This window comes from Procambarus clarkii, chromosome 7 (assembly GCF_040958095.1).
Source record: "Procambarus clarkii isolate CNS0578487 chromosome 7, FALCON_Pclarkii_2.0, whole genome shotgun sequence".
Classification (NCBI taxonomy): domain Eukaryota; kingdom Metazoa; phylum Arthropoda; class Malacostraca; order Decapoda; family Cambaridae; genus Procambarus; species Procambarus clarkii.
The window spans coordinates 47,229,666-47,244,079 of record NC_091156.1 but is presented as its reverse complement, the minus strand read 5'-3'; positions in this window follow the sequence as shown (position 1 = coordinate 47,244,079).

The following is a 14,414-nucleotide window of genomic DNA, read 5'->3' as shown; positions in this document are numbered from 1 at the left end:
CCCAGTATGGATTTCCAAGGGAGGTTCAGAGCGACTGTGGCACCAACTTCACCAGTGATCTCTTCAAGAGGACACTGGAAGAGTTCAACATCACACAGATATTGTCCAGCCCCTATCATCCTGCTTCACAGGGTTCTCTTGAGCGTAGTCATCAGACTATTAAAGCACTCCTGAAGAAGTTTTGCAATGAAACCTCTAAGGATTGGAATAAACAACTAGATCTAATCATGTGTATATTTAGAAGTCTTCCCAATGAGTCTCTAGGAGTATCTCCTTATGAGATGCTCTACGGACGTAAGTGCCGTACTCCTCTCAAAGCTTTTAAAGACTCTCAACGTGATGCCACCTTCAGTGAGCATCAGAATGTGCCCCAGTTTCTTCAAAACCTACAACACATTCCAGAGAGGGTGCATAACTTTGCTATGGATAATCTATTGAAAGCACAGGAGAGGATAAAGACTCATTACGACCAGAACAGCAAAGTAAGGAAATTTAAACCGGGAGACTTCGTGCTGGCCTATTTCCCTATCCCAGGTTCTCCCTTGAAAAACAGGTTTTCAGGACCCTACCGCATCAAGGAGTGCAGAAACAACCACAACTACGGTCTAGAGACTCCAGATAGGCGGCGGAAGACCCAGTTGTGCCACGTCAACCTCCTGAAGCTATATAACGGTACTCCTCCCACTGTGTTAATAGCATATTCTTCCTTTAATGGTCCATACACCCACAGTGAGACCTTCCCTGCTTCTCCTCCCAAAAGCACTGACACTGAGTCAGCGCTTTCCAATTCGGAAATCCTAACTGATCTTCATAACTATTTTCAGGACAATAATAGTGCACCTCTCATCAAAATCTTCAAGGATCATCAGGAGTTGTTCCGAGATGATCCACAAGAGTGTAATGTAACTCAGCACGACATCGAACTGCTCCCTGACACCCGGCCGATTCATCAACCCTTCTACCGAATCAGCCCTAGCAAGAAGGAAGTCATGCGTGCTGTGGTACAGTACCTCCTGGATCATGGACTGGCCACACCTTGTGAGTCCTCCTGGGCCTCACCCTGTATCTTGGTGCCAAAACCCCAAGGTAAGGTTAGATTGTGCACCGACTATCGGAAATTGAATAATGTGACGGTCAAGGATGCATACCCCTTACCTAGGATAGATGACATTCTTGACGCCATTGGTAATGCCCGGTACTTGTCCCAAGTGGACTTGCTCAAGGGGTATTACCAAGTGTGTTTAACAGAGCGAGCCAAAGAAATATCTGCCTTTATCACTCCCTTTACTTTTCAGGTATGAACGCCTTCCCTTTGGACTATGTAATGCCCCGGCCACCTTTCAGAGAGCTGTCAACCGCGTCATCCAGGGCTTGGATAACACCTACGCCTATTTGGATGATATCGTTGTAGCATCCAACACCTGGAGCGAACATCTGCTCCAGTTGCAACGATTGTTCGCCAAGCTCCTGACAGCCGGCCTCACCATCAACCTGGGCTAGTCCACCTTTGCCAAAGGTAAAGTGCTTATCTGGGTCATGTAATTGGGAGTGGCAGCCTAGCTCCGTTAGACACACACACTCAAGCCATCCAGCATTATCCACAGCCTACCACCACGAAGCAGCTCCTGCGCTTCCTTGGTCTTGCCTCCTACTACCGTACGCTATAGTACATGAAGCTGGTATTGTGTAGTTGCCAGTAGTTTCATTTTTATTATTATAAATGAATAATTGTAACATAATTATAACATACATTACCTCTGTTTATGCATGTAAATTAAATAATTCTTATTTAAGTTATTTTAATATTTGTTTTTGCACAGTGTTGTTGCTCATTAAACAAAATTTTTATATAAATTTACCATTCGTTATGTTGTGAGCGAGTGTGGGGCGTCCCAACCCCATGTTTAGTTCAGTAACTGGGAGAAGAGCGTGGCGTCAACTGTTCTGGTCTGATAAGTGTCTGTGTTGTTTTTATTTTTCTGATTTTGCTTTTGTAGTACAATTATCTAGTATGACAACATTACGAGAGAGTTAATTAATAAGCCAGTTTGATTATTGTTATACATAAATGACCTTTTTTTATATATATATATATATATATTGTCATTATTTACGTGTGAGTTTCCTAATCCCTGGTGAAATCAATTTTACTTTTATTGAATGTGATGTACTAATGAGACGCCCTGGTTGGACGCCTTTAGATACAGGTTCTCAAATCTGTATGTACAAGTGTGTACAAGTCATGACATGTCCTAACCGGTATACCCCTAATCTACCTGCATTACTGGCAAGGAATGACTAGATTTAATTAATGGGTTATCGGGTAAAGAACACTTCCCTTATTGTTGACGAAGATCGTGATGATGATGGGAGTTTGTAACTCACATAACCCTGCGTCTAGTGGAATATAAATGTGTAGCTACAAGCATTTTCCAAGCGAGATTTGTTGATGTTAAAATTAACGGCGTTTGCCTCCTTCCCGGCTTGAGAGACGTATCTCTCTCGCCAGTTCCTATAATGTCCTTTTATTGACAATGGGAGGCAGACTAGTTTTTTAGTAATTATATTAGATCCAGTCATATAGAATACTTTTCGTTAATTCGAAAGAATAGACTGGTGTTTAAAGTGATTCACTTTATTGTTAGCTGGTAAATTTAATTGGGACATGGCAGTGATATCTCGTTTTTCTCGAGGAAAATTTCACCGCAATCTCGTTTCTTTGAATGAATTTGGTAGTACAAAAACCGCAGCAATATTAACTGAATATTGTATTAAAGGTTTGTAAATGGTGTCGGTTCTTCTGATCTTCATCTTAAATCTTCAGACGATGTATAAAGTAAATCTTTAGAAAACATTAATAAACATCCACATCCAACTAACTGTGGTGTGGCCAGATAATGAAGCGGTACTGCAATTGAAATACAACTATAAGAGCAAAATGCTCTATGTCAGTAACAACTCTAAAGTAGAGACTTATCATTTGGATACAAACTCTGATAGTCCCAACTAAGGAGAAACCAGCTGATAATCTATCTAGAGGACTGACATTAAAGCAAATAACTAAAGCCGAGATGTGGTTCCATGGGCTTCAGTGGATAGGAAAATAATTACCTATCCACTGAAGTGGATAGATAATTATTTTAGGCCAATACCTATCCACTGAAGTGGATAGGTAGTGGTCTGAACAAAAGTCACAAGTCATAGTGACCAATGTCACTGTTCTCACTGAGATCCCAGCCTCACTTGACTTCAGTAATTGACTGTACTCAGAGCTCTGCTCTGAATAAACTACTCAGAGTAACCCAAAATGTGTTTGATTTCTTGCAGAAAGTAGGTATCAAGCACAAGTAGATAGATTATTAAGAGCACAAGGTGCTCCTAAGTACTGGATCAAACATGCACAAGTGTAAACCTAGAGTGAGTACTATGAAATTTCTCAGCAAAAAAAATAAGTGACTTAAATCTCTGGATTGACCAAGACAATCAGAACGTTCTGCATTGCGGGGGAAGATTACAGCACACAGACGTTGATCTTGAAGTAAACAACCTCAGTTCCTCAGTTCCTCCCCCCGGAATCTTTAGATAAGTAGATTGCTTGTGCTTTACTTTCACGACCACTGCGCACTCCATGGTAGGGTACTGGCTTCCCTAAGGTGGCCAAACTGTTAAGTTAATTCTTAAATCCTGCAATTCTTAAATCCTGTCTGCCTGAGGTGCAATGCTCGGTGTGTCCTTTCCCTGGACCTCCACCACATCCTAGGGACCGAGAACTGCACCTTCATCCTTTTGAGACCACTGTGGTAGACATCACAGGAGCTATTATCCTAACAGGCACCAGGGATAAAGTCCCCGTTAAGGCTTACATTAAGGCTGTTAAGGCCTTTTTACTTGTGCCACCACTCGAGGAGCTCACCTGGAAGTGACTCCCCAATGAATGCTGAATCATTCATCCAGGCCTTCCACAGGTTTGCTGTATGTAGATCCTGCCCCAAGTTGATGATACCCGATAACGGGTCCACCTTGGTGGCTGGTGAAGCATGCCTATTGGAGGTCTGGCACCACCCAGTTGTTCAGACTGCCCTGAATCAATGGCAGTGATACTGGCAATTTTACCACCCAGAGCACTGTGACACGGGTGTTCTACGAGAGGATGGTAGGGACAGTGAAACGCTGTCTAAGGAAAAAACTCTGAACTACCAGAAAATAGATCTCCATGAACTACAAACCGTTGTCACAGAAATAAAGTCCCGAGTCAATAACCGACCACTGACTTACCTCTCTGACAACAACTCACAACACGAGCCTGTTAGTCCATCTCATCTGATGTATAAAGGATCTGTCACCCCCTATTGCCTCCCTCACTGATGAAGAACGTAGAGATCCTTCATACGTTGGGGAAAATGGTTTACCTCGGAGTTATAAACACCTGTCACAGGTAATCAGTCAGTCGAATGAATTTTGGACAAGGAAGAATTAACTGTTCTGCGTGAGTATCACATTGGGGCTACCAAGCCCTATAACCGAATTCACTTACAACCATGGTGATGTTGTTCTAATGAACAGCAACAGCTGCACGTCAGAGTGGCTTATAGGTTGTATTGTTTCTGTTTGCCCACACAACCAGGGTACCTTGACGATAGTAAAAGTAAAGTGCAAAGGCACCACTAGCCTCAAGACATTATAGACATTATAAAAGTTGGCCGGAGAAGAGGTCGCCATGAAACCTCCAATACTGGACGTCCATCCTGTACGTACTGGTGCACAGGAGTGCAAACTAAAACTAAAACAATATTTAAAAAATTCTGAAAAGGAGTAATGAAGTGTTCGGCTAGTCCTAAACAGTGGGTTCCGATCCATGTTTCTTTTCCCTGGAATTATGTGGGAAATTTCCCACACAATATTTATTTATAGTTAATATAATTTACTTAACTAAATACACATCAGGAAAAGAGAGTTTCTATTTGCTGTGTAGAACCATCAAAACAAAATTAAAGTTATCTTCAATAGGAAGAAATGTAAATAATTCCTCCACTCATTGTGGAGAAAATGTGACCGCCACGTCACAAACATGTAGAGTACAGAGCGTATTTGTGTCTATACATAAATATTTAATTCATAGAGTCTGGTTACGGTTTTCAGCATAAATTAACAAAATAAATAAAAGCTGAAATCATTTTAAAGAAAGTAAAATTTAAATACCTCTCCTCTGGGATTGTGATAAAATATATATGGACAAGAGCGCTCCTTGACTGAGAAAGGAGACTCGCCATATTACACAACCCAAACGGAACACACTCTAAGGGAGTACCTAAGTAACAGAAGACAGCGAGTCACTATACGGGGTGAGGTTTCAGATTGGCGAGATGTCACCAGTGGGGTCCCGCAGGGTTCAGTCCTTGGACCCATACTGTTTCTTATATATGTCAATGATCTCCCAGATGGTATAGAATCATTCCTATCATTGTTTGCTGATGATGCAAAAATTATGAGGAGGATTAAGACGGAGGAACACAGTATGAGACTACAAGATGACCTAGACAGACTGCATGAATGGTCAACAAATGGCTACTAAAGTTCAACCCAAGTAAATGTTAGGTAATGAAACTAGGCAGTGGAAACAGGAGGACAGACACAGGATACAGAATGGGAGATGAAGTCCTTCATGAAACGAACAGAGAGAAGGATCTAGGTGTTGATATCACACCAACCCTGTCTCCTGAAGCACACATCAAAAGAATAACATCTGCGGCGTATGCGAGGCTGGCTATCATCAGAACTGCCTTCAAGAACCTGTGTAAGGAATCATTCAGAACCTTATATACCACATATGTATGACCAATCCTGGAGTATGCGGCCCCAGCATGGAGCCTGTACCTTGTCAAGCACAAGGCGAAGCTTGAAAAAGTTCAGAGATATGGCACTAGGCTAGTCCAAGAACTAAGAGGCATAAGTTACGAAGAAAGGCTTTGAGAAATGCACCTCACGACATTAGAAGACAGAAGAGTAAGGGGAGACATGATCACTACCAGAAAATTCTCAGAGGACTGACAGGGTAGATAAAGATAAACTGTTTAACATGAGTGGTATGCGAACAAGGGGACACAGGTGGAAACTGAGTACCCAAATGAGCCACAGGGACGTTAGAAAGAACTTTTTCAGTGTGAGAGTAGTTAAGAGATGGAATGCATTAGGCAGTGATGTGGTGGAGGCTGACTCCATACACAGTTTTAAACGTAGATATGATAGAGCCCAGTAGGCTCAGGAATCTGTACACCAGTTGATTGACAGTTGAGAGGCGGAACCAAAGAGCCAAAGCACAAACCCCACAAGACCAATTAAGTGAGTACATTTGATGCAGGACTGGAGTTTTGAAGAGTATTAAGGTTCTATGGTACACTCAGCTGATTGACCTTTTCTACAATAAAGGAAGTGCTTTGTTCCATTTCTGATAGTTATAGGGAGTGGCCCTTCTTAGTTTACCAGCCTGATATGGTTATGTGGCATGATCAACCACCCCCGATGCGTAAGTATTGCCGATAATAAATCACCCTAATTCGTGATTTAATAATTCAATAAATTTTCTATGCATTACTGCAATGTATATTGTAGGCAGGCTGGCCTCCAGACTGAGAACAAGACCGTATTGCAAAGCAACGCCTTAAATCCAAATTCTAAACTTAATTAACAGATTTTTTTGGGATTAGTTATTTATGGTTTTAAATATAATCCCCCCCCTCCCCCCCAAGTGTGTAAGGAATCAGTTGTACAGTGTGGGAACCGACCTGTGAGTTATATTTATTTAATTTATATGAATTTATATAGAATTTATATTTACGTTAATTTATATACTTCGATAGCAATTTGTATGATGTTTAGTGGACTGTATTTCTGCAATAATCTCACAAATCGATCCTTTACACATTAGGGGGGGTTTATATTGAATTTATATATATGCAGCCAATCAAACTACAGTATTAAACTACATATATTGTAAAACATTGAAGAGGTTCCTTATCTTATTGTACAGCAGGCTTTAGTCCACCAGGTATAACCAGGATGTAGGCACCAAATTTTCCTCGTGTGAGGTAGCTTTCATCACCCTCGTAACTGATACACAAAGCATGCTTCGTCGTCTTGACCTGTCAAAAGGGCGCTAGCTGTAAAGCCAGAATCCTAATATATGACAGCTATATCAGAGAAAACACTGTACATTGAACCATAAAAACCTAGGCTTAATTACCTTTTATTAAGAGGCAATTCGTATTCTAACCGGCTCGTCCCTATCTACTGACATTAATGGCCATAAATGATAGATAAATGTGTTTCGGCAGAACACTTGTATTTGTTGACAGCGTGTTGATGATGGTACACCTTTGGTTTTCATAACACTTCGTCCAAGTAAAATTAACAGGAGCCGAATTTGCTCCCGTGCCTCTGGTCTAAGTACAATAACAATGGCTGACCACTCCCTCCTCACTGACGCTACTGGCCTACATTGTCCAGATGACAGTAAGTGATAGAAGGGTCACATTTACTCTATTTTAATTCAGATAATTAAGTTAATTTATATGCGATGTTTTTATGATGGTAAAGTCCAAAGACTAATGTATTTAAGAATAATTCCCACCATAATAGGTGGTGAATTTATAATAGTATGTGACAATGATATCCTGTTTTCTATAGATGGAAAATTCCACCACATGTTACATTTTCTATGGGTAACTTGTTTATACAATGCAGCAGCAATATTATCTGCCTGCATGTATTATTAAATGGTGTCGGATTTTCCGACATAATTCCCCGGGGGCTGCTCACGGGTCGAAGTCCTATTTAGAACAAACGAACACCGATACTCCTCCTTCGAATTATTAGATTAATTTGATGTTAGTAGTTAGTAATCACACATTTGTGCGTCTGTTCATACAGGACGGATGTCCTGTACTAGAGTTGCAGGGGTTAGAAGTCTAATGCGATTTCATTTCTCTTTTAACTCTTCAAAGGCTAAAATTCAAGTCTAATTACGTATTATTTAACCCAGAAGACTGAATGTGATCAAGTACTACAGTCAAGTATGATTCAGGGACTGCAATGAGATCAGTGACATTAGATAAAACTTGAAGATTGTTCAGGTAACTGGTCACTGATATATAAACACTGAGGCCCATGGAATTCATCTTGATTAAATAATAAATGTATCAAATCAGTCATCAGATTTATTGGGGTTTAATTTAGTTAATTGATTCAGAGGATTGAATAGCCCATCATTAAAGTAAAGTATGGTTCTGAGACTGTAGTGGGTTCAGTGACCTTGGTCGCAGTGACTTGTAGCTGTATAGGCTACTGTTCACTAATTTACCACTGAAGCCTCATGAACTCATCTTCAGCTTTAAAATGATGATATTAACATCAACCTCTGTTAGTATAGTCAGTTGTAATCTCCTTAGTATAATGCTACTGGAGAAATATAATCAGCTGACAAATTTAGATTTCTATTGGTATTATTTATCTGCAGCCATAGGTCTCCTCAGGCTTCATACTGGGCCTGAGAGTAATTTACCTCCTGCAGAATTTAACATGGTTATGCCCTGATATTTAGTAGGGTTACCAATGAATCGATGGTAGTAGTCTGTTCCTACAAGGAGACCGAAGTCGGTGAGGTGATCAGACTTAATATTACCTGCCAATTTTATTCCTCTATTTCTCAGGAATTTGGCTGTTGCTCTCAGACCTTGAACTTGTAGGTCTGCTGGTATTTTGTCCACCACAATGGCTTGTACTCGACAGACGTACCTGCCTAAACGTACTGATGGTTGTACCACCTGGTAGACTTGAGGTCCTGCATCTGTTATAAACCCTGAGATGTTAAATGACGTCTGGGCTACAGGCCTTAATTGTAGTTCATCTGCCAACTTTTTAGTGACATATGTTCTCTGGGACCCTTGGTCAAACAACCCACGGGTATGGACCTTGGCCCTCTTATTCAGGATGGTAATTTTGGCAGTAGGCAAAGTCGTATTACCTTTAGACTTTGCCGATTGGACACTCTTCGTTTGTTGCACCTTGCAATACTGTACTGTGGTGGGAATGCTATCTTCACCCTTGGGTCTTGAATACGTTAATTTCGTATGTTTGCACAGTGCTGCATGGTGCCTACCTCTTTTACACCTGTTGCAGGTGTTGAATTGGGTATCACAATAGTCTATGTTGTGTGACTTGAGACACCTTGCACATCTCCCTAATTCCTGGAGTCGCTTAATACGAGTGTCTCTGGTTAGATAATTAGCACAACGGTATGTTGAATGTTTCTTTTTGCTGAACATACATGTCCCCCAGCCTACTGCACGTTTCAAAGTTACCGATTTGGGTGAACTAGTAACAGTAGTGTTGGAGGATTCTGCTGCATTGTCAGATTTTCTGCAACTTGATGTGAGTGTAATTGACTGATGTTTATTTGGGGTAGTTGTTTTACCCTTTAATTGACTATTATTTTCCATTTCTGAAGGCTTGCATGAGGCTTTAACTTCCTCATTTGCTCGTCGATTGTTTATGATGGAATGTAAACCTTCAATGATGTCCTGTACTGTCAGAATGGTGTTATGTTGATGTGCATATAATTCATCTAGTATATCGCTGGACAATTTTCGTTGAAGGACTACTTTGGTCATCCATTCACTAGTAGTTATATCAACCTTAAGACTGAATGTTCTTAGTAGTGACTCAAACTCCATGCTGAAGGATTGTAATGAGTCAGCAGTCTGATCAGGTTGAGGTAAGCCCAGCAATTGTAGTACAAGATGTATGAGTTTTCTCATTGCCATCATTATTCATATTGGCTAGTTGATGAAGCCTTGTGGTGCTTGTACTTGGGCTGCTCATAATGCTGAACAAGTACTAATGGTAGCCTAGGGTAAAATTCTGCACTCACTTGGCTGTCATCCTACCTCTACTAGAGGTTAGCACTTAAAATTAATACACATTATATATATATATATACAATCATACACACTAATGATTTGAGTGATAAACCAGTGTCACTGGAAGTACCTTTAGGTTAGCTCTTCTATATCACCCTAGAATGGTATAGACACTAATTAATCACTCAAAGGTGTAATGATCATAAGTAAATTATTATATATACAACTCAACTCGAGTTGATAAAAATTACACCCAAAATAGGGTCTGCACCATTCATTAATGGTGCTAGGTTGTTTAATATAGTACAACTTGACTATGGTAATAATGGGACTACGATGAACAATAATAGTTCAACTAGTCAATGGTAATATCCTACCCTGTTGTGGGTTGGCAATTAGTAAATATTATATTGTGAACACTAGTGCAATATATTAAATAATTCTCTATTTTGGAGAAATAATATACACAATTATTGCTGATAGCTTCTTAATTGCCTCTATGAAACTTCTAATATTATCAAGAAGTATTAATATTATTAGTGACTTCGCGAAATAAACTCCACAAAATTTATGGATAATCTCTTGCGAAATTTAATACCACAAAATTCGTGAACAATCTCGCGAAGACCCAGCCACTAATTTGGCTGGATTCAATATTAGCGCTATCATCTCACAGAATAACACGCCACCTAATCTGTGGGTGTGCAGAAACCGCTGACTGAGGCTGAACTGAACTGAGGGGAAGCTCCTGAGCTCGCTCAGGCAACGCCGCCGTCTTTGACTGGATTTGTATAAATCACACTGCACTAGTATATTTAATGAATCCACTGGTTAACTGGTTCATCCGGTACTAAGATGACCAAATAATCTGTCATCCAACTCGAAGATGACCAATAATGTGGGTTCAAAGGACCAAATAATGTGGGAACCGACCTGTGAGATTTATATTTATTTAATTTATATGAATTTATATAGAATTTATATTTACATTAATTTATATATTTCGATAGCAATTTGTATGATGTTAAGTGGACTGTATTTCTGCAATAATCTCACAAATCGATCCACTGCACATTAGGGGGGTTTATATTGAATTTATATATATGCAGCCAATCAAACTACAGTATTACACTACATATATTGTTAAACATTGAAGAGGTTCCTTATCTTATTGTACAGCAGGCCTTAATCCACCAGGTATAACTAGGATGTAGACACCAAATTTTCCTAGTGTGAGGTAGCTTCCATCACCCTGGTAACTGATACACAAAGCATGCTTCCTCGTCTTGACCTGTCAAATGGGCGCTAGCTGTAAAGCCAGAATCCTAATATATGACAGCTATATCAGAGAAAACACTGTATATTGAACCATAAAGACCTAGGCTTTATTACCTTTTATTAAGAGGCAGTTCGTATTCTAACCGGCTCGCCCCTATCTACTGACATTAATGGCCTTAAATGATAGATAAATGGGTTTCGCCAGAACACTTAACTTGTATTTGTTGACAGCGTGTTGATGATGGTATACCTTTGGTTTCCATAACACTTCGTCCAAGAAAAATTAACAGGAGCCGAATTTGCTCCCGTGCCTCTGGTCTAAGTACAATAACAATGGCTGACCACTCCCTCCACACTGACGCTACTGGCCTACATTGTCCAGATGACAGTAAGTGATAGAAGGGTCACATTTACTCTATTTTAATTCAATATTATTTGCCTGCATGTATTATTAAATGGTGTCGGATTTTCCGACATGCAGACTGATTAAGTACACTACTTTTAATAAAATAAACTTATAATGTAATTAAATATATAATTAAACAAAATTTAAAATAATTATTCATATAAAATTAAATAAATATTGCTCTCATAAGTAAATTCCCACAGTCCTTTCTTGGTGTCCACGGGAAGATGTGGGTCTGACTAAAGGTGCCCATGGGAAGAGGTAGGTCTGACTAAAGGTGTCCACGGGAAGAGGTGGGTCTGACTATAGGTGTTCATGGGAAGAGGTGGGTCTGACTAAAGGTACCCATGGGAAGAGGTGGGTCTGACTAAAGGTGTCCATAGGAAGAGGTGGGTCTGACTAAAGGTGTCCATAGGAAGAGGTGGGTCTGACTAAAGGTGTCCATGGAAAGAGGTGGGTCTGACTAAAGGTGTCCACGGGAAGAGGTAGGTCTGACTAAAGGTGCCCATGGGAAGAGGTGGGTCTGACTAAAGGTGCCCATGGGAAGAGGTGGGTCTGACTAAAGGTGTCCATAGGAAGAGGTGGGTCTGACTAAACGTGCCCATGGGAAGAGGTGGGTCTGACTAAAGGTGTCCATAGGAAGAGGTGGGTCTGACTAAAGGTGTCCATGGGAAGAGGTGGGTCTGACTAAAGGTGCCCATGGGAAGAGGTGGGTCTGACTAAAGGTGTCCATGGGAAGAGGTGGGTCTGACTAAAGGTTCTGATACTCTAGCTTGCTAGAGTTAGTTGCAATTATTAATCTTATAAAAATACAACATGTCTTTAGGGTTCCAAACTACTCCATACATACTGCTCTGTTTAGCAATTCCTCCATCACATATTTAAGGCTCAGACACAACCAGATTAACCACTTGTGGTTACTGACCATCTTAACTCAAGGCTGCCTCCCATCTGCCCACCTCCCAACTTTCCCAACCTGCCTGTCAGCTAGCCTGCCATCCTGTCGGCCTACCTACCAGCCTGTCTGCCAGCTTACCTACTGTTCTGCCTACCATCCTCCCATCCTGCCTGTCTGCCGTTCTGGCAGCCTACCTACATGCCTGCCTGCCATCCTGTTTGCCGTTCTCCCATCCTGCCTGTCGTCCTGCCAGCCTGTCTGCCATCCTGCTAAATAGCCTGATATTGGGACAGACATTAAGCAGGTTAGCCTAATTTCCGTCCTGCCATCCTGGCTGCCATTCAGCCTGCCAGCCTGCTAACTTGTCTGCCGTCCTGCCTGCCATCTTACCATTCTGCCAGCTTCCCTGACCTTATGTCAGCCTGCCTGAGGGGAACTCTGGCTTTAGTTTAATACTGATCAAGTGTATAATTCTATAAATGCAAATAATAATAATTCTAAGATAGCTCGAAGGACCAGAATGCGTTGATAAATGAGAGAACCAGTGACTTATTGATCTCTATGATTATATGTAATAAATTCTAATATTCTATTCTGCAGTGACTAAATTCTATACAATCTAGAACCAGCTTTCAATGACACATCTTGGGGGGTATTCTATGAGTATAATCTCCTTGCAACATATATTGTATGATAATAATAATGACAATATGTACACAGATAGATAATGATATAACTTGTAATGCTAAAATACTACTGTACGATAAAGATTAATAAGTAATCAATGCAATATAGTATGTATTGACTCTCAATAATTAAAAGGTACTATCTACAATGAAAACTGATTAAATCTCAGCTGTGACAGAGGGACGTAGGTGGAGTCCAATCTCTACAACAGTCTGGAAACAGCTTGAGATAGTGATCCTTGGAACACGTGAGTACATGACAGTCACACGGTTTCTCAGTAGTTTTGCCCCAGGCTGCAATAATTAAATTCCATAATTTCCCTCCAAATTAGTATTCACAGACATATATGCAATATCTAAATATTTGGAGGGGTAGAAGCAGCACTTACATGGGTTTATTTTATCGCCTGCAGCGTCACGACATTGCATCCATATTAATTATTATTAGAGCTTAAAATAATAATACAAAAGGTAAAAATGTCTGCCGAACTGGTGTCCATGATTCTGGTAAGCTGCGTCCTCAATCTGAAGCCGATGATGTACGGATGCTTGCTAGATTGTGGGGTTTGTAAGGACCGCTTCGGAACACCGTACTGCCAGTTGATAAAAAATGGCAAGAGTTCCCTTCCCTCTCGGGACGCGCATGCACGATAGCTCCCAGTGGGAGCCCCGAGAATAAGTTATATTTAATTATATGAAGTTTAATAGGGAAGGAAGTGTTTATGACGAAAATTTACGTCATATATAAATGCATTATGTGGTAATATATTTTCTCGTAGTGCTACTCTGTTAATGTAGACTGCACAAATAAAACGACAATCCTTTGGAGGTGGAAATAATTTTAGATTATAATATTATTTACTGGCACAGCTATCAAGCTTGGTAAAGGAATTCCAGTAAACTGTTGTATACTAAATAAAGTAAACCTATTACTAAATAATTATCCTTGATAAAGGTAAGTAAATGGTTGGACTTCTATTACATCTATAGATATGTGGAAATTTATTCTCCGTGGGTGGCTGATGCAACACTGCCACAATTCTAGGAGAAATTACATGATGTTCCACATCCTAATGTAATGAATTCTGTGATACTAAACTACGGATTGGTAGTGTTAATTAATTATTACGTTTAGTACAGGAAATACATCCCATTGTACTTAGGATTAGTAAATGAGTGTGAAGTGTGTGAATACAGGAATTACGTCCTATTGTATTAGGGATGATGTTGGA